The sequence below is a fragment of the Mixophyes fleayi genome, chromosome 4 (genome assembly GCF_038048845.1).
Source record: "Mixophyes fleayi isolate aMixFle1 chromosome 4, aMixFle1.hap1, whole genome shotgun sequence".
Classification (NCBI taxonomy): domain Eukaryota; kingdom Metazoa; phylum Chordata; class Amphibia; order Anura; family Limnodynastidae; genus Mixophyes; species Mixophyes fleayi.
The window spans coordinates 15,038,545-15,059,562 of NC_134405.1; the positions used below are offsets into that span (position 1 = coordinate 15,038,545).

The 21,018-nt window shown below is 45.7% G+C and overlaps 1 protein-coding gene across 6 annotated transcripts in view; it reads right to left on the bottom strand.

Moving 5' to 3' along the window:
* Nucleotides 1-21,018, bottom strand: part of LOC142151041 (uncharacterized) — a 76,025-nt gene that overhangs the window by 17,144 nt on the left and 37,863 nt on the right. The gene's annotated exons all lie outside the window — the stretch shown is intronic.

The following is a 21,018-nucleotide window of genomic DNA, read 5'->3' on the forward strand; positions in this document are numbered from 1 at the left end:
TGTTAACATGCTAGTCATCACCATCAACTTGATGACTAGCGCCTCACTACTGCATGATAAGCTTAAATTATGCGTTTTACGTGTATCATCCTCCAGCATCTGTGTTTTTTTACGTAGTATGTAGTCACAGCGATCTTAAGATACCTTACATACTATGTAAAATGCTGGGACACATTTAACATCTGCATTTTGGTGGCAAGATGCGTCAAATTCTACACGAGGCCCTGTGTGACCGCTGTTCATGAGCCGTAGAGCCCTGGTCAGTGTTTCTCAGAAGTTCCTCTGATCCAGCTTCATAAGACTACTAAGCGACTTCACACAGTATTGTACGTCCTCCAATGGTCCTCTTGTGGCCAGGTGTCTTGGCCGTCCTCAACACACAGTTAGTGCATTGTGCTCCGATTGTGATCTGTCACAAATGCCTGAGTTGGGGACTTCTGGAAATTTAAGGTCTCTGTTTAAATTTCATTCCAGAAATTGAGATATTTTTTCTGCCTTACAATTATACAAAATGTAAATGATTAGGATGCTCTGATTCCCCGTGCTGATTAATTCCAAACGGGCTCAATTCTCAATGTTTTATACACTGGAGTCAATAGCAACCTGGCATCCGATACCTTCCTGGTCACACCGATACCACACATCTGATACACACTGATTACATTTCACAGGTCTGACTGATCACTATAAACAGGTTACACTGGTATAACACACCTAATCCACTCTGATGAAAGCTGCTGAGAAAGGGTGGGGTACACAAGGTCACACACCCCTAGGCTGCTATCATTAAAACTGCACATGGTGGCCTGGCCAGTGGTTTAGGGGTCCAGAATCTTAAGAAATACTTCTATTCGGCTCTCTTAACACAATGCATTCAGTGGCATTCTTCTTCTGACTCTCGAGTTTGGGTAGATATGGAATCTGACTCCCTTTCCTCTCTCTCCACTTCTACACTTCTTTGGACCCCACGTTCCCCAAGGCCTCCTGAGGCCCACTCTTATCCGGTCATTAACTTCTCCATTATTTTTTGGTCTCGCTGTAATTGTATATATAGATTGGTCCCTTCACTGTCTCCTTTTGACCCTCTTTGCTATAAACCCGATTTCTCTACAGGTCTTCACCCTGATCCTTGGCTTTTATCTGGACTTAATTTTATCATTGAACTCACAGTACAAGGCGTCTTTCCCACTGTTGCTACTCTTCATGACACATACGCACTTCCTTCTACAGCTTTTCGTCAGTATCTGCAAATCCGTAATTTCTTTTGTGTTTCCTTCCCCTCATCCAAGGGCTGAGGATTCTAAGTAACGTCGCTCACGTGGAGCCGAGACAGGAATCATTATTATTACTGTGCTATATATATATACTTCCAGCATCCGGTCCACCCCGGTGATCACTTGGTCACTGAGGTGCCCCTGCAGGATTGAGAGCTCCTGGGTCTGAGTTATCTCTCACAAGAAAAAAAAAGAAGCAAGAAAAGAGTTTAAACAAGTTTTTATACTTACACCAGAGTTGATATTTCAGCTGCGACTTGACCTGTTGAGGTTGCACCATTTGACAAATCAAAACAAAGCCAAAAAAAGGAGAAGGCATTCACACACAGTGCCAGTACTGACCCTATACATTTACCTAAATTATAGGAAACAGCACACACACACACACACACATATATATATATATATATATATATATATATATATAGCACTTATAGGTATGGGAGAACTGGGGAATACATTTTAGGATATACTTATGTAGAATGTAACCAATAGAAAGCCATTTCTGTCATGAAAAAAACAATATAAGATTCACCTGGATACACGAATAGACATTATTGTACGTTTTACAAGCATATAGAGACATGACAAACTGGTAATGAGGGTTTAGAGCAGTGGTTTCCAAACTTTTGCAGTTCGCGGCACCCTTAGAGTCTCCATAATTTTTTCAAGGCACCCCTCCAAAATAATTACCGAGCAGTCCTGTTTTAGAAGTAGTTGGGTCACAAAAATGTAATAAGTATTTAGGTCAGGACAGAAATACTTATTTAGTTGTATGCAAAAATGCCCCTCTGCATCCAGACACTCTGCCCTCTCTGCATCCAGACACACTACCCCCTCTGCATCCAGACACACTGCCCCCTCTGCATCCAGACACACTGCCCCCTCTGCATCCAGACACACTGCCCCCTCTGAATCCAGACACACTGCCCCCTCTGCATCCAGACACACTGCCCCCTCTGCATCCAGACACACTGCCCCCTCTGCTTCCAGACACACTGCCCCCTCTGCATCCAGACACTCTGCCACCTCTGCATCCAGACACTCTGCCCCCTCTGCATCCAGACACTCTGCCCCCTCTGCATCCAGACACACTGCCCCCTCTGCATCCAGACACACTGCCCCCTCTGCATCCAGACACTCTGCCCTTTCTCACAATGCCCCCTCTGCCACGCTGTCCCCCTCCTCTGCCACGCTGTCCCCCTTCTCTGCCCTCTGCCACACTGTCCCCCCTCCTCTGCCGTCACGCTGTCCCCCTCCTCTGCCACGCTTTCCCCCTCCTCTGCCCTCTGCCACAAGCCTCTGCCACGCTGTCCCCCTCCTCTGCCCTCTGTCACGCTGTCCCCCTCCTCTGCCGCGCTGTTCCCCCTCCTCTGCCCTCTGTCAAAGTGTCCCCCTCCTCTGCAACGCTTTCCCCCTCCTCTGCCACGCTGTCCCCCTCCTCTGCAATCTGCCACGCTCCTCTTGCCTCTGCCACGCTGTCCCCCTCCTCTGCCCTGTCACGCTGTTCCCTTCCTCTGCCCTCTGTCCCACTCCACTGCCTTCTGAAACACTGTCCCCCTCCTCTGCCACGCTATCCCCCCTCCTCTGCTCTCTGCCACGCTGTCCCCCTCCTCTGCCACGCTGTCCCCCTCCTCTGCCCTCTGCCACAAGCCTCTGCCACGCTGTCCCCCTCCTCTGCCCTCTGTCACGCTGTCCCCCTCCTCTGCCGCGCTGTTCCCCCTCCTCTGCCCTCTGTCAAAGTGTCCCCCTCCTCTGCAACGCTTTCCCCCTCCTCTGCCACGCTGTCCCCCTCCTCTGCAATCTGCCACGCTCCTCTTGCCTCTGCCACGCTGTCCCCCTCCTCTGCCCTGTCACGCTGTTCCCTTCCTCTGCCCTCTGTCCCACTCCACTGCCTTCTGAAACACTGTCCCCCTCCTCTGCCCTCTGCCACGCTATCCCCCCTCCTCTGCTCTCTGCCACGCTGTCCCCCTCCTCTGCCACGCTGTCCCCCTCCTCTGCCCTCTATCACGCTGTCCTCCTCCTCCGCCTTCTGAAACGCTGTCCCCCTCCTCTGCCACAGGGGTGCCGCGGGCTAGCCAGGGAAAAACCAACAAAACAAAAACTTACAAATCCGCCGGGACCCGAGACCCAGCATCCTCCTCGCTCACGCTGCGTGAGAGAGGAGGATGCTGGGGCCCGGTGGATTTGTACGTTTTTGTTTTATTGTTTTTTCCCTGGCTGGCCCGTGGCACCCCTGCAACAGCGCCGCGGAACCCCTAGGAGCCGCAGCGCACAGTTTGGGAACCGCTGGTTTAGAGAAACTCTGTCCGTTAACACTTTATATGGAATTTCTATGACACATGACACACAGCAAGGATCAGCTAATCAGCTCTATATCTGCATTTTACTATTTCTGGATTTTATTAGGCTGGTTATAATAAAGTTACTCACACACAAAAAATTTAAATAATTTAAAAGCAATAAATATTTCTTAATTAGTATTAGTGCATCTTGATTTGTCTTCATTATTTATATATAACGGCCTACATAGAGTGTTATAAATGTATAATGCAAACAAATGGTGTCAGTTTGTATGTGGAAGGGAATCCTGGGGGCATATTTATTTAATAGAAATTTTATTACAGACAATATCTGGTTGGCTGTGTCGTTAATAAAACTGATGTTTTAAAAAGCACGGCATAACGTCACTTCATAAATATACCTCCTGGTCTTAGTATATTGCGGGTGAGCTATCCCTGTATATTGAGTGTAAGAGGGAGACTGGGAATGTGGACGTAACATGGGCAGTAGACCCTATACTGTACCTACGATGGAATGGGGACTATACTGTGATAATTACAATGGGGGGAACAAAGTATAGTGGGACGGTGCGAGGGGCCCTGTGGGTTGGTGCAAGGAGCACTGTGGGATGGTGCGAGAGGCCCTGTGGGACGGTGCGTGGGGCCCTGTGGGACGGCGCGTGGGGCCCTGTGGGACGGCGCGTGGGGCCCTGTGGGACGGCGCGTGGGGCCCTGTGGGACGGCGCGAGGGGCACTGTGGGACGGCGCGAGGGGCACAGTGGGACGGCGCGAGGGGCACAGTGGGACGGCGCGAGGAGCATAGTGGGACGGCGCGAGGGGCACAGTGGGACGGCGCGAGGGGCCCCGTGGGACGGCGCGAGGGGCCCCGTGGGACGGTGCGAGGGGCACTGTGGGACGGAGCGAGGGGCACTGTGGGACGGTGCGAGGGGCCCTGTGGGACGGTGGGAGGGGCACTGCGGGACGGCGGGAGGGGCCCTGTGGCATGGTGCGAGGGGCCCTGTGGGACCGTGCGAGGGGCACTGCGGGATGGTGCGAGGGGCCCTGTGGGACGGAGCGAGGGGCACTGTGGGACGGTACGAGGGGCCCTGTGGGAAGGTACGAGGGGCACTGTGGGACGGTGCGAGGGGCACTGTGGGACGGTGCGAGGGGCCCTGTGGGACGGTACGAGGGGCCCTGTGGGACGATGCGAGGGGCCCTGCGGGACGGTGCGAGGGGCACGGTGCGAGGGGCCCTGCGGGGCGGTGCGAGGGGTCCTGTGGGATGGGCAGACATGGACCACTCTGTCCTTGTGTAAGAACTGTGTATGTATATGGAGGTGTTTATGGATGTGGATCACATGATAGGTGGGGGGTGAGTGTAGTATTAGGTCTGAGGAATAACCACTGGGGGCTTTGCAGCAGGACACAGTCAGACTGTAACAATGTGATCCTGGCTGTGTCTGCGGGGACTGATGGTGATGAAATGTATGGTGGGAAGGGAGGTGCTGGTGTCTGTGGGGACATAAGATAATAGTCTATGTGATATGTATAAGGGGTGGAAGGGGGATGGATTCTGCTGGCTGCAGCACAATGAGGATTATGTAGCAGCTGATGTGAGAGCTCAGCCGCATGTATGAGGTCCTGATGGCCGGGAGGCTGCACATAAACATGGGGTAACTATATGGGGGTAATTCCTGCTGTCTGATATATTATTATTATAGGAGATATTACCTCAGCCTTGTACAGGGCCCGGATGTTGTATATGGATGACTGAGGGCGGCGCTCCAGGTTCAGACATGGCGTCTGAGGAGTACGTGGCAACGCCCCCTGTGCAGTGTAAGTGGCGACAATAGTGTGTCTGGGAGACTAAGGGAAAATGGCCGCCGCCGGTATCGAGGACAAGACAGTAATACTATTTATTTTACGATGGTGATTAAACTGTTACAATCAGATTTAGGATTTTCTGTGTTGGAGACATTGTTTATATTTCCATGCAGATGTCACAGAGCCTCTCCCTGATTGGTTCCTGCTGCTGCTGAGCAGCTGCCACTAGTAGGAGGAGCGTGTACTGCGGGCCCCGCCCCCCACACTCGCCACACCCATCTATGGGCAACTTACTGAGAGACTGGAGGTAATCAGACCTGTAGGAGAATGATATTGTACAAAGGTCTGTGTGTGTCATGTATGTATGTATGTATGTATGTATGTGTGTGTGTGTGTGTGTGTGTGTGTGTGTGTGTGTGTGTGTGTGTGTGTGTCCTGTATGTATGTATGTTATTCCTGTATGTATGTATGTATGTGTATGTAGGTATGTGTGTCATGTATGTGTGTATGTATGTATGTATGTATGTATGTATGTGTGTGTGTATGTATGTATGTATGTATGTATGTATGTGTGTGTATGTATGTATGTATGTATGTATGTGTGTGTGTGTGTGTGTGTGTGTGTGTGTGTGTCCTGTATGTATGTATGTTATTCCTGTATGTATGTATGTATGTATGTATGTGTGTGTGTGTGTGTGTGTGTGTGTGTCCTGTATGTATGTATGTATGTGTATGTAGGTATGTGTGTCATGTATGTGTGTATGTATGTATGTATGTATGTATGTGTGTGTGTATGTATGTATGTATGTATGTATGTATGTATGTGTGTGTGTATGTATGTATGTATGTATGTGTGTGTGTGTGTGTGTGTGTGTGTGTGTGTGTCCTGTATGTATGTATGTTATTCCTGTATGTATGTATGTATGTGTATGTAGGTATGTGTGTCATGTATGTGTGTATGTATGTATGTATGTATGTGTGTGTGTATGTATGTATGTATGTATGTATGTATGTATGTGTGTCCTGTATGTATGTATGTATGTATGTCCTGTATGTATGTATGTATGTATGTATGTATGTGTGTGTGTGTATGTATGTGTGTGTGTGTGTATGTATGTATGTATGTATGTGTGTGTCCTGTATGTATGTATGTATGTTATTCCTGTATGTATGTATGTATGTTATTCCTGTATGTATGTATGTTATTCCTGTGTGTGTCATACATATATGTTGTTGTTGTGTGTATTACATGTATGTATGTTACTCCTGGTGTATCATGAGGGGGGAGGTAGATAGACTGGAGATTACTATATAACATCTTACTTGGCAGATAGAAGACTGTCCTCTATTAATTACTACCTAACATAAGGTCTACAAGCTCAGTTGCACCTATGTTAGGGGGTAGACTCTGTATCCTGTCTATCCTAATAGGAGAGCAGCAGAGATTGTTATTGAGCCCCCAAATCATTATTGCAAAACTATGTTAAAGTCTTCAAATATTCATGGGTTTTCCTAGCAGCAAAATAATGATCTATAGATCGAGCAACAAGGTGAAACTGACGCGCGTTTCGCTAGTAGCTTTATGGATGCTGTCTGTTAGATAGTAATCTTTTACACACAAGTTATATCATATATGGTGTAATGAGAGATCATGTTCCACCACTGACATAGATATCAAATCCTTTATTACAATTAAGAACAGGTATCATAGTGAGTCAGAGCCACATTATGAAATTCTATTAGCTGTTCTCTGAAGGAGTAAGTAGGACCTGACCACTTAAGTGATATTGAACCTGTCAACCAATAGATGGCGCTCCATTGCTTACTGTATATATGATGTAATGAGCAATCACATTATATGGAAATGATAGATTTGGGTTGATATCAGATAAAAATATAACTTTATAGCGGCAGTAAATAATCAGATTAGGAACCTTTTTTGATACACCAATATAAGCAGAATTTTTAAATCACCCTAATTCACTGTATGTTACACACATCACGATTTTTGGTTTTTAAATTATTTTGCTACCCCTCAGTTATGAGGATAAGTGTTTTAGTAAATAATAAATAGTCGGATCTTAAATATTTTGAAATCTGCATTCCAGAGTTTTTTTCCTCCTAATGTTATTCAGCCCTAGTCTGTTCAGCAGCCGGCCAGCCTTCAATTGCTGCAGTCACTGGAGACCCCTCTGCATAGCAGTGGTGGGTGCAGCAATGAATGGGGGATATGAAGGAAGGGAAGGTGGGTAAAAAGGCGGCCAAGTACAACACTGAGCTAGGATCTCATTGTATAATAAGATACTTCTTAGTTCTGTGTCTTCTCTTACTCTACATTGTCCTCAATGCGGGACAACTGCGACCATTTTCCCGTAGTCGCCCACACACTATTGGTCTTACAGATATATATCCTGTTAAGTGCGTATTGTCGCTACCCAATAACGATTGTCGAACCTCGATTTGTGTTTCCAATGCACAAAGATTTATTCTCAAAAAGTAGCAGAATAATTCAAGCGAAATAATAATAAGTACAGCCGTTACTTATCGCAGGCGCTCTAGATCCAGTGTGCAGTCATTCAATCCTGAAGTCTGGGGACAAGATGTCTGAACACTAGATGTGAAGCTGCTGCTTATATGCACACAGAAATACAGTAATACAATGAAGATGGTATAGCTTGCTTCTATTGGTCCAGGTTTCAGGAAGGTCCAAAGGGTTGTCAATCATTGGCTAGTTCATCCTAAGGAATCCAAAGGAGGGGGTCATCTCTCCAGGGGGTATGCTCTGCTCTTCCCGCCAAGATTCCTTAGCCTTAAGTAGTTCATAATTCCCTATCATTCATAACTTGTCTATGCACTCTGCGAATCCTTCGAAGAGTGAACCAAACAGTAGGAAATGTTAAGAGGTTTATTATGATACCACATATGATATGATTCCTTCAACCTGTTCCATATATTTCACTAATGTGCATATAACTCATATTATAACATATAAATACTACTATATTTCGACATAACTGACTATGTGTTGCAACTACCATTAATGTGTACTATTTTACAAGTATGCGTGTTTGTGCGAATGTATGGTAAAAGACCAATTACTGTTGCTGCCACGTGTAGTAGATGCGTACGCCCTTTCACGCCGTAGCGTGCCCTTGTACGCTGTAGCGTACCGTACGCATCTTTTCAGACAAAGACAACCAAGTTTGCTCGATTTTAATTGAAATGACTTTATTCAATTTGCTGACTTCGACAGCTCCACCCTTTGATAGTGTAACAATCTATCACCCAATCACCGTTTCAAGTTCAGGATTATACAATACTTCTTCACAGACCATGATCTCGGTATCTGGTACCACCCTTTCAGTCTCTTTCTCAGTGTTACTCTTAGGAGACCATTTTCCACATTTCAACACAGTAGGAACACATTTGACACATAAACCAATTGCTAAGATGACACCCAGTATAAGGAGAAGGAGCTTACCTACACTAGCAACCATTTCCTGTACCCACTCCCCCAGAACGGAGAACCATTTCACAGGGTTCAACCATGAGAACCAACCTGCCACCTTTTCCCCGACCTCATATAACGAAGAATTATGGTTCTTTCGAAATTCCCATTTCAGTTGCAAAATTTCATCCATCTTCCGGTCTATAACCTCTTTAGGGTCATCCGTATTATTGGTGATGTACGTGCAACATTTGACACCGAACTGGGTGGCCAGTGTTACACAGTACCCACCAGTAATAGAGGTGAGATAATTTAGTACCAGTCTATGTTGCACCAACTCCTTCTTGTACGCTTGTAGCTCCCTTCCAGTATACCTGAAAGTGTCATCATACATCTCGGTGATATTATCTATTAATTTAGCTAGGTCTTGGATATATTTAAAGTTTAATGTTCCCCGAGCGGTCCTGGTGAGATCTAGAGCAACCATAACTTTAAAACCAGCAGTTTCACTTATCAATTTTGTAGCTATGGGTTCCTCACCAGGAATCATATTTCTCTTGCCACGGTGTTCATACTGTGTGTGTATGTATGGCGGTGATGTAGTCTTGTGAATACCAACCATTTCTTCATGAGTAATAGTCATGATTTCAGGAACCAGTTTAGCTAAGAAACACAAGCCTTTGGAACTCGGAGTCAACCAGGAATAAGCTTTCCTTCCACAAACAAAATACACATCATCAGGGAGAACATAAGGAACAGTATGCCCATTAATTATATCACACAGAGTTTTGATAAAACTACCCATGCCTAGTGTCTCCATTTGCTCCAGACACGTGTCGGCATGGATGACATTCTTACAATTATCTATAGAGACTTTTCCAATGGCTACTTTCTTATGTTTGGTTATACGCCCTAGTTTGTGACTTCCATCAACATTCCTGCCTATTGGTGACCTTGTGAGTCTCCCTCTAAAATGAGTGTGGCGAGCCATTGTCTGATATGATGGGTCAGCTTCTCAATTCTCCAGACGTTTTGCATGAGAGATATTTAGGCACAGCAAAGATCTGTCTATGGAGTATTGTCGAAGCGTCAGACTAGGGCACCTAGTGTTATTGTACCTCCCGTCTATGGGCCTCCCACCCCTCAATTCGAGTACTTCGGATATGTTTAGAGGGAATGGCACTAGTCCTATATTATGCTGCCCTTGCGGCACGTGAGAGCACACCCAACATTTGGTTTGGTTTAGCACCTTACCCACCAGGGAGTGATAATCCTCCAAAGGATGCCCGCCTATATTCAGAGTACTGGGGGACTGGCATCGTTGGATGCATCTCTCTTCAACTAGGGAGTCACAAAACTTGCAGATACAATACTCATCAGACAATAGCCCCTCACACTGCCTCCGAGTTCCTGAGCTAGCAGACCTTTTCATAACCCCCGGACCAAGCTTGATATTGGGCTGCTCTGAGTATTCTAATAACTTTTCCTCTTCCTCCATCTCATCCGTATCACTACCAGAACTCTCCTCCGTCCTCCATCCTCCTTCACAAAAATAGAATGTCCTAGAAAGAGTAAAAACAAGGAAAATCCTGGAACAAAAGAAAAACAAAAACCGCCACTCCATCGCTGGAAAGATAGTTCTGGGGCAACGTCTCTGGTTCAGGTGTCTCGACTGCAGGCTTTAGGTCTCCCGGAACAGACTCACGAGTGACAGATCTATGTCGTTGGTCTTAGTTTTATCTTGCACTTTCTCCGGATTATGGACTCTCCTGCAGTGGGTGGAATGGACCCAAGTGTCTCTCTCTGCAACCTTCAGTGATGTAGTACTGGTCAGCAGCACTTGGTACGGGCCTTCCCAACGGTCTGTTAAACAACCTGAACGTAAGAAATTGCGGATCATAACATAGTCTCCAGGTTCAACATCATGACAGTTCGTTTCTGGCATACCAGGTGACAGCATTTTTAGTTTTTGTTATTGTTGTTTTAGCTGTCTACTCATTCTTATAAGATATTGTACAGTCACTTCATTATTACACTTCAAGTCGTCTTGTGGACTCACGATCAAATGAGGTTGTCGTCCGAACAGTATCTCAAAGGGGGACAGATTAAGAGGAGGTCTAGGAGTGGTCCGAATGCTATGGAGGACCAATGGCAAAGCCTCAGGCCATACCAACCCAGTTTCAGCCATTACCTTACCAAGCTTGTTCTTTATAGTACCATTTACTCTCTCCACCTTACCACTGGCTTGTGGTCAGTAAGGGGTGTGAAGTCTGCTACCGATTCCCATGAGTTTACACATATTTTGGAAGATATCACCAGTAAAATGGGTACCCCTATCACTTTAAATGATTCGAGGGATACCGAACCTACATAGAAAATCTTGTACAATTTTCTTTGCAGTGAACACAGCAGTATTAGTGGCTGCCGGATATGCTTCTACCCAACCGGAAAACACATCAATACACACTAACACATACTTTAGATTCCTGCACGGTGGTAATTGGATATAGTCAATTTGTATTACCTGAAAAGGTCCGTCTGTAGGAGGGATGTGGGATGGCTCAGTTGGAATAGTTTTCCCGATATTTTTCCTCAAACAAGTAAGACATGACATTGCCTTCTTACCAGCCTGAGAGGAAAATCCAGGAGCACACCAGTATGCTCTCACCAGTTTGCACATACCTTCCTTACCCAGGTGAGTCAGGCCGTGTGCTGCTTCAGCCAGGCTTGGATAGTACGTTCGGGGAGCTACAGGCTTACCTTGTCCATCCCTCCAGAGTCCTGAGGACTCTTGACCACATCCCTTCGCCTTCCAGACCGCCTTTTCCTGCAGGGAACACAAATCTTGCATTTCAATTAGTTTCTGCATGTCTAATGTCTGAAAAACCATAATAGTCTCGGTCGATACAGTCATAGGTTGCCCTGCTGCCCATTTAGCAGTTTCGGCTGCCCTGTTGTTGCCCAATGACACTGGGTCTTCTTCAAAGGTATGGGCTTTGCACTTTATGACGGCTACTGTTCTGGGTAACTGTATTGCTGTCAGAAGTCCTTTTATGTGTTGTGAGTGTGCCACTGGCATACCTGCTGCTGTCGTAAAGTTTCTAAGACGCCAAAGGGCCCCAAAATCGTGCACTACCCCGAAGGCGTACCTAGAGTCAGTATATATATATTGGCTGATTTACCCTCTGCCAACTCACACGCTCTCCTTAGTGCTACTAGTTCTGCCACCTGGGCTGAGTGAGGTGGACCAAGGGGTTCAGCTTCTACCACATCCTGATCGTCTACAACAGCGTAACCAGTACATAGCTCTCCCATCTCTGTCTGTCTATGACAACTCCCGTCTGTATAAAACGTAAAATCTACATTTTCTAAGGGGGTGTCACGTATGTCGGGCCTTGCAGTAAAGGTCTGATTCAGGTGTTCCATACAGTCATGCGTGTCAGTATTCTTGCCTAACTCATCATCAACCAGGGTCTCCTCACCTCCCACCCTTTGTGTCTCTAGAGACACATATGGAAGGTATGTAGCTGGATTTAAGGTGCTACATCGTTTGATAGTGATTGAGGGTGCCATCAGGGCTAGTTCCCACTTTGTGAATCTAGCTGAAGAAACATGTCTGGTTTGGGCTGAATTTAACAGAGCTGATACAGCATGGGGTGTATAAACAGTTGAATTATGTCCTAATACTACGTCCTCGCTCTTACCAGAAGAGCAGTTGCTGCTACACTTCTGAGACATGTTGGGAGTGATCTTGCCACATTGTCCAATTGTGCACTGTAGTATGCTACCGGTCTGCTAGCATCACCATGTTTCTGTGTGAGGACACCTGCTGCACAACCATCAGCTTCTGTACAGTATAGCTCAAAAGGCTTTTCATAATCAGGTATTCCCAATGCAGGTGCTCTAGTCAGACTATCTTTAAGATTAAAGAACGCTTGCTCTGACTCTTCTGTGTGTACAACACGTTCTGGTTTTGAGGAAGAGACTAGCTCCTGCAATGGTAATGCCAGAATAGAAAAACCTGGGATCCAGGATCTACAGTATCCACACATCCCCAGGAAAGTACGAATCTGCTTCTGGCTCTGCGGCAGAGTCATGTGTTGTATGGCCTCAATCCTGTCGGTTGTCAAGTGTCTTAGCCCCTTTGTGAGGCAGTGTCCTAAGTATTTGACCTTAGTCTGACATGGCTGTAATTTATCCTTTGCCACCTTGTGCCCTGTTTGTGAAAGATGAAGCAACAACAATTTAGTATCATGTAAACATGACATAAAAGAATCAGAGCACAGCAACAAATCGTCCACATATTGAATTAGAACAGACCCATTGTGGGGTTAAAAGGATTGCAAACAGTCATGTAAGGCTTGGGAGAAAATACTGGGGCTGTCAATGAACCCCTGGGGTAGTCTGGTCCATGTGTATTGCACTCCCCGGTAGGAGAATGCAAAAAGGTATTGGCAGTCAGGGTGAAGAGGGACTGAGAAGAAAGCAGAACATAGATCAATGACAGTAAAGTGACTAGCAGACGGTGGAATCTGCATGAGGATGACAGCTGGATTCGGCACTACGGGGAATTGGATCTCAACAACTTTATTAATTCCCCTTAAGTCCTGGACTAATCTATAGCCCCTCCCCCCACTCTTCTTCACAGGGAAAATGGGACTATTTGCTGTACTGGCTGTACGAATTAAAATCCCTTGTAACAGCCTTTCAATAACAGGATATACCCCTAGTTCCACCTCCGGTTTTAATGGATACTGTGGAATTTTTGGAGCTATCCTACCACTTTTTAGATTGACCATGACAGGGGCTACGTTTGCCATCAGTCCAGTGTCCTGTCCATCTCTGGTCCATAGTGAACCTGGTATTTCCAGCAACATCCCCTTTACTTGAGATGGACTGTGTTCTATAACAGTAGAGTGTAGCATTAACCTTTGAGGGGTGTCCAATATGTCCTGTACCTCATGAGCGACCTTCTCGGGTATATCTAGGAACACACCATCTGAAGTACAGTATATGAAACATCCCATTTTACATAACAAGTCTCTCCCTAGCAAGTTAGTAGGAGCCGCCGCAGCCAAGAGAAATGAATGCTTGGTATGCAGGGGCCCGATAGTAACTTCAGCAGGTTTAGTTAGAGGATAATGTAACACTCTTCCCGTTACCCCCATAGCTGGAAAAGTTTTGCTGGTCACCTGTAGATTGAAAGGAGAGGTTATCACAGATCTGGCCGCCCCTGTATCTACAAGAAAAGTTTGTTTTCTACCAGCTATGTCAACCATCATTGTTGGTTCTTCTCTCTGACTCTCAGTTAACCTCACTGGCTGTAGACTACAGATATGACCTGACCCCTAGCGCTGACTATTGCTTTCCCGCGCAGCATTTGCTGCTGTAACGTGTGCGGGCAGGTGTGAGTCTTCTAGTCTATGTGAATCCCTACTTGGAGGATATCTATGTGACCCTTCATTAGGATTATACCTTCCCTTTGTACAATCTTTTCTCATATGCCCTTCTTCTTTGCAATTATAACATCTCAACATTCTGCGTTTCCGGTTATGTGGGTTATATGCTGGTGGTCGTGTATGTATTCCCTCTAATGCTTATATACTCACCGTCATCAACTTGTCACTCTTTTCTTCCCCTTTTCTAAAAATATTTTTGTCGTGTTCCACAGCAATCTCTCTAAGAGAATCTACTGTGCTGCCCCTCCAACCAGGGGTTGAGGTTTGTACTCTCGTCTTTAAATTTTCTCTGAGGCCATCCATTAACACTCCTACAGCTACCTCTCTGTGATGTGGGTCTTCACCTATGTTGGATATCCCAGTGAACCGTGTTATTGATGCAAGAGCTCTGCCAAAATAGTCCGCTGCAGTTTCACTATCTTTTTGTTTTATGGTGAAAATCTTACTCCAATTTACTACTACTGGAAAATAGATGGCTAAGTGTTTGACAATTTGTTCTATATTTTCTTGGTTAATCTCGTCAGTCAAGGTGTCATCTTCGTCCAACAAACAATCTAATATATAAAAGAGAAAATTTGTCCTTCTGTCCTTCTGTCTGTCTTTCTATACAAATCCACATTTTTCAAGCGAAGATCATGAAATTTTGCATACGAGTGTATTAAAACATGACGGAGGCAAGTAAAAAAATTTAAAATTGAAATTCATTACGGGGTAGGGGTGGAAAGGGGGGGTAACACCTAAAAATCATCCAAAACGACCATAACTCTGGAATGTCTAGAACAATTTACACCAAACCTGGTACACATATGACTTACAGTCTGACAACAAATATTGTGGGGGCAAGACACCCCTAGCACTCCTAAGGGTGGGGGTGGCGAGGGGGGTAACACCTAAAAATCATCCAAAACTACCATAACTCTGGAATGTCTGGAACAATTTACACCAAACCTGGTACACATATGACTTACAGTCTGACAACAAATATTGTGGGGGCAAGACACCCCTAGCACTCCTAAGGGTGGGGGTGGCGAGGGGGGTAACACCTAAAAATCATCCAAAACGACCATAACTCTGGAATGTCTGGAACAATTTACACCAAACCTGCTACACATATGACTTACAGTCTGACAACAAATATTGTGGGGGCAAGACACCCCTAGCACTCCTAAGGGTGGGGGTGGCGAGGGGGGTAACACCTAAAAATCATCCAAAACGACCATAACTCTGGAATGTCTGGAACAATTTACACCAAACCTGGTACACATATGACTTACAGTCTGACAACAAATATTGTGGGGGCAAGACACCCCTAGCACTCCTAAGGGTGGGGGTGGCGAGGGGGGTAACACCTAAAAATCATCAAAAACGACCATAACTCTGGAATGACTGGAACAATTTACACCAAACCTGGTACACATATGACTTACAGTCTGACAACAAATATTGTGGGGGCAAGACACCCCTAGCACTCCTAAGGGTGGGGGTGGCGAGGGGGGTAACACCTAAAAATCATCCAAAACGACCATAACTCTGGAATGTCTGGAACAATTTACACCAAACCTGCTACACATATGACTTACAGTCTGACAACAAATATTGTGGGGGCAAGACACCCCTAGCACTCCTAAGGGTGGGGGTGGCGAGGGGGGTAACACCTAAAAATCATCCAAAACGACCATAACTCTGGAATGTCTGGAACAATTTACACCAAACCTGGTACACATATGACTTACAGTCTGACAACAAATATTGTGGGGGCAAGACACCCCTAGCACTCCTAAGGGTGGGGGTGGCGAGGGGGGGTAACACCTAAAAATCATCCAAAACGACCGTAACTCTGGAATGTCTGGAACAATGTCTTGGAAGAAGTTCCAAAAAAAAGGGGAAATATATTTTTTCTGGATGCACCCGGAAGAACAGGAAAGACGTTTCTCATCAAGTTGTTACTTGCTAAAATTCGAGTACATTCCAAGATAGCTATTGCTGTGGCCTCTTCTGGAATTGCTGCAACTTTGCTCCCTGGTGGAAGAACAGCACATTCAGCTTTCAAGTTACCGCTTAATCTGGCCCGAAGTGAAACTCCCGTCTGCAATATCACTAAATGAACAGAAAAAGCTCAGATTCTGCAGGAATGTCAGGTCATTGTATGGGATGAATGCACCATGTCACACAAAAATGCTTTACAGGCCCTCAATCAAACACTTCAATTTTTAAGAGGCAATGATTTACTAATGGGTGGAGTCACTGTTGTATTGGCTAGAGATTTTCGACAAACATTGCCGGTCATTCCAAAAGGAACAATGGCGGATGAAATTAATGCATGCCTTAAATCATCACATCTTTGGAGGCATGTTCGCACTTTGCGACTAACCACAAATATGAGAGTTTCTCTGCATGGCAACACAATGGACGGTCAGTTTGCAGATCATTTGTTAAATATTGGGAATGGTTTAATGCCGCTTCATCCAGTAACTAAAATAATTGTGTAAACAACATCAACTTAAAGATTCAAGAAGCGTTGCCTGGATAAGTCATATTATACAAATCAATAGATACCGTTGTTGAAGAAAATGAGGCTGTGCACTATCCTACTGAATTTTTAAACTCTTTAGAACCTCCCGGAATGCCACCGCATAACCTGGTACTGAAGATTGGATCACCCATTATGCTTCTCAGAAATTTAAATCCTCCAAGACTTTGTAACGGTACAAGATTAGTAGTCCAAAAGCTCAATTCTCATGTCATTGAAGCAACTATTTTGACAGGCTGTGCAAAAGGTGACAATGCTTTCATTCCACGCATACCTCTCATTCCATCTGATATGCCATTTCAATTTAAGCGTCTACAATTTCCAGTTCGTTTAGCTTTTGCCATGTCTATCAATAAGGCCCAAGGACAATCTTTACATGTAGCTGGAGTCAACTTGGAATCACCTTGCTTTTCTCATGCACAATTTTACGTTGTGTGCTCAAGAGTTGGATCACCAAGAAATTTGTATGTATTTGCCCCAAATGAAGAAACGAGAAATATAGTTTATCAAGCTGTTTTGAAGTAATTGTTTATCGGTTCGTTCCATCATATACAGTTCAAATACAGTTTGACATTTTCACTTTTCACCTTCTACTGGTCCAATTTTAACATGATATTTACATGTATGTTTAATATTTAGATTGATTTTTGTAAATAAACATTCTTTAAACCCCGGGCAACGCCAGGTATTCTTCTAGTCTCTTATAAATTTTTGTATGTCAGTATGGGGAGGAAGACACGCCCTCAACACTACACGCCAATCCTTATTGGTTGGTTCGTGTGCATTACCTAAGTCTTTAACAAATTTCTGACATTTTGCCAACTCTTTTCTAGGATCTGGGAATTCAGTCATAATGGAACGTAACTCTGATCTAGTCCAAGGACAATGCATTGTAACATTTCTGTGTGTGTGTATGATAGGGAATTTAGACTGTAAGCTCCAATGGGGCAGGGACTGATGTGAGTGAGTTCTCTGTACAGCGCTGCGGAATTAGTGGCGCTATATAAATAAATGATGATGATGATGATAATGAAGGTGTGCTATAGGAACAGCATCGCTCCTTCACAATAGCACATCGTTACATATGTTATAGCGGTTGTATTTGTAAAATAGATCATTATTGTATATGTTGCACAATTAACCCATAAAAAAGAGGATTTTTACTCACCATAAAATCTGTTTCTCTGACTCCATTGGGGACACTGCGTTACATTGGGGTATAGTAGGTGGACTAGGAGATCTGGCACTTATCATACCTGTTGATTACACACTCCTCCCTGACTATGCCCCTCCTCTGGAACCGGAAACTCAGTTTTGTTTATCCAAGCCAAGAAGAAGGCCAACAAGGCAAAAACCAGAACCAGGTTACTTAGCAGAACAGAACCAATTTCAGAGCAAAGGGAGGGTGCGCAGTGTCCCCCAACGGAGTCAGAGAAACAGATTGTACGGTGAGTAAAAATCCTCTTTTCTCTTTCCTACCATTGGGAGACTGTCACAATTCAGGGGGCTGATAGGACCCTTAGACCTGCCTAATTTAGCACTAGCTCCTGGGAGGCGCGGAGTCTAACGACAAGGAAGGTTTTCACCAGTGACCCCGCAAGGGGATATGGGCTTGGCTGCTTCTGTGCCGCAGGTCGCAGCCCTCTCAGTTGGTATTAGGCAAAGTCTATTGGAGAGGTTCGAGTAGCGAAGGTAATGTACTGAATGGAATAACAGGTGTTAAAGATAACCGGGATGTGCAGCAAGGTATATACTGTCAAAAGAACAAGCCACGCATGCGCAGACCGAAATCATAGATGGCGCCGGACCAAGTGAGTAGCAGCGTCTCCCCGATGGAGATCACTAACAGAGGACCCCCTAGGTGAGTTACCCTGGACCCGACCATGTGATCGGCGGGCCTGTAGTGTGATAGGGACACTCCGTTACGTTGGGGACATACCAAAGCTGCCCTTAGGAGAGGGCTCGCTCTGGAACGGCTAAGTGCAACACATTGCCTCCAAAGCTCGCATCCGCAGATGCAAAGCCCTGCAAAGTGTAGTATTTGGAGGAAGTATAAGCAGACGACCACGTAGCCGCTCGGCACAACTGCTCCGCCAAAGCACCGTAACGTGCCACGCAAGATGTGCCCACAGCCCTGGTGGAATGCACTTTCAAGGTGTCTGGCACAGGGCGAGAGCCTCGGACATAAGCCAACCAACCTGTGGAAGTGATCCAACAAGCAATGAACCGCATGGAGGCTGGCCAGCCCCTCTTGTGTGCGTCATAGAGAATGAAGAGGTCTTTGGTCTTCCTAACAGAAACCGTACGATCCATATATCACCGAAAGGCATGAACAACGTCCACCAAAGGTAAAGTGTCATCTGAAGACGTAGAAGGACGGAATGCTGGAAAAACAATTTCCTAATTCAAATGCAACCAGGACACCACATTTGGAACAAAGGAGGGTTTAGACCTCGAGAAAAACCAAGAACAGAGAATTGCGGCAAAGCGCTTCCTGCAACACACGCCGAGCAGAAGCAATGGCTAAAAGGAACTTTACCTTCCAAGTAACATGGCGTAGATCCACTGAATCCAAAGGCTCCAAGGGAAGTGAGAGGCTTCAGCACAAGCTTGAGATCACAAGGTTCCACTGAATGTACAAAGGGCAGCTGAACGTGTAAGACTCCTTGAAAGAATGTCTGTACCTCTGTTAAGACTGCGAAAATATATTGAGAGCGTAAAAACCTGCACTCGCAAGTGAATCCAGACGGAGTCCTTTATCCAGTCCCGCCTGTAAAAAGGAAAGTAAATGGAAAAGACTAAACCTGGAAGTGTTACAACAGTAAGATTCACACCAGAGGATATATACCTTCCATACCTGATGGTAAATGGCCGAAGATAAAAGTTTTCATGCTCTGATCATGGTTCTCACCACACCCTGCAAGAACCCTCTCGCCTGGGGTATAAAGGTCTCAACAGCCGCACCATCAAAGTCAGCTGATCTAAATATTGGCAAAGAAGAGGACCCTTAGCGAGCAGGACTGGATGATGTGGTAGACAGAAGGGAGGCGCCGCCGCCATTTCCTGAATGTCTGAGAACCATGCTGTCACGGGCACTAGGAGTCTTTGCCCAGGATATCACCAGATGATGTTCTTACCAGAGTAATATAGCTGGTACTATGGTCCTCTGGTAGCAGGGTGACAACGGAACAGGAGAATCAGCAGATGGTGAGAGAATGCTCAAGGAAAGTCTATGACTAGCAGCAACTGACTTAGATGTATGTACACGAGGAACCAGATGGACAAGGAAACGTGAGGGGAGTCAGTGGTCTGCATACAGCAAGTTGTACCACTGCTATAGTGAGGAGGAATGTCCAGGAGTAGAGAGGAGGTAGTGAGAGTCAGTGGTCTGTGTATAGCAAGTTGTACCACTGTCTATAGTGAAGGAATGGATTCCAGGTGCAAGTAGGTAACGGGGAAGTCAGTGGTCTGCGTACAGCAAGTTGTACCACTGCTTATGTGAGAGGATGCTTGAAACTGGTGCCAATGGGAAACAGGAGTCAGTGGTCTGCATCAGCAAGTTGTACCACTGCTATATATATGTGAGGAGGGGCACGAGGAGATGAATGTAATGCAGAGGATACACGGGGCACACGGAACTTGATCCCACGATGATATCCACAATACAATAATAACTGACAAGCGCTGCTTGAAGTATACAAAGTCACTAGAGCGATCCAGGTAATAGGAAACAAAGTCAATAGTAACAATAGCTTCAGTAGATAGAAGACTCCGGAGATGAACACAACACAGTCCAGACGGATATGCAATACAATAGCAAAGTCAATGGAAAGTATGCATACCACGGTTCAGGAGAGCAGGCTGTCAAGGAGACGTGCAGGGATACCTGAACGACAACGCCGGCAGGAGGAGAGACCACTGGAGGATGGAAGCGGTAATCAGGTTGGTGCAGCGCACGGAAGGTAACCCGTAATCAACGGAGCAATACTCAGGAAGCAGTAGTAAGTAAAACTGGAAACATGATGAACACGGGAGAGTTGAGGCTGTCTGGAATCCGGCAGAGTAGCGGAGGCAGCGGAGGGAAGGTACGCTGAACACAGGAGAGTAGAGACAGTCTGGAATCCGGCAGCAGTAGCAGATAGGAATCAGTGGAGAGCTGACACGCTAAACACAGGAGAGTTGAAGTGGTCTGGAAACCACAA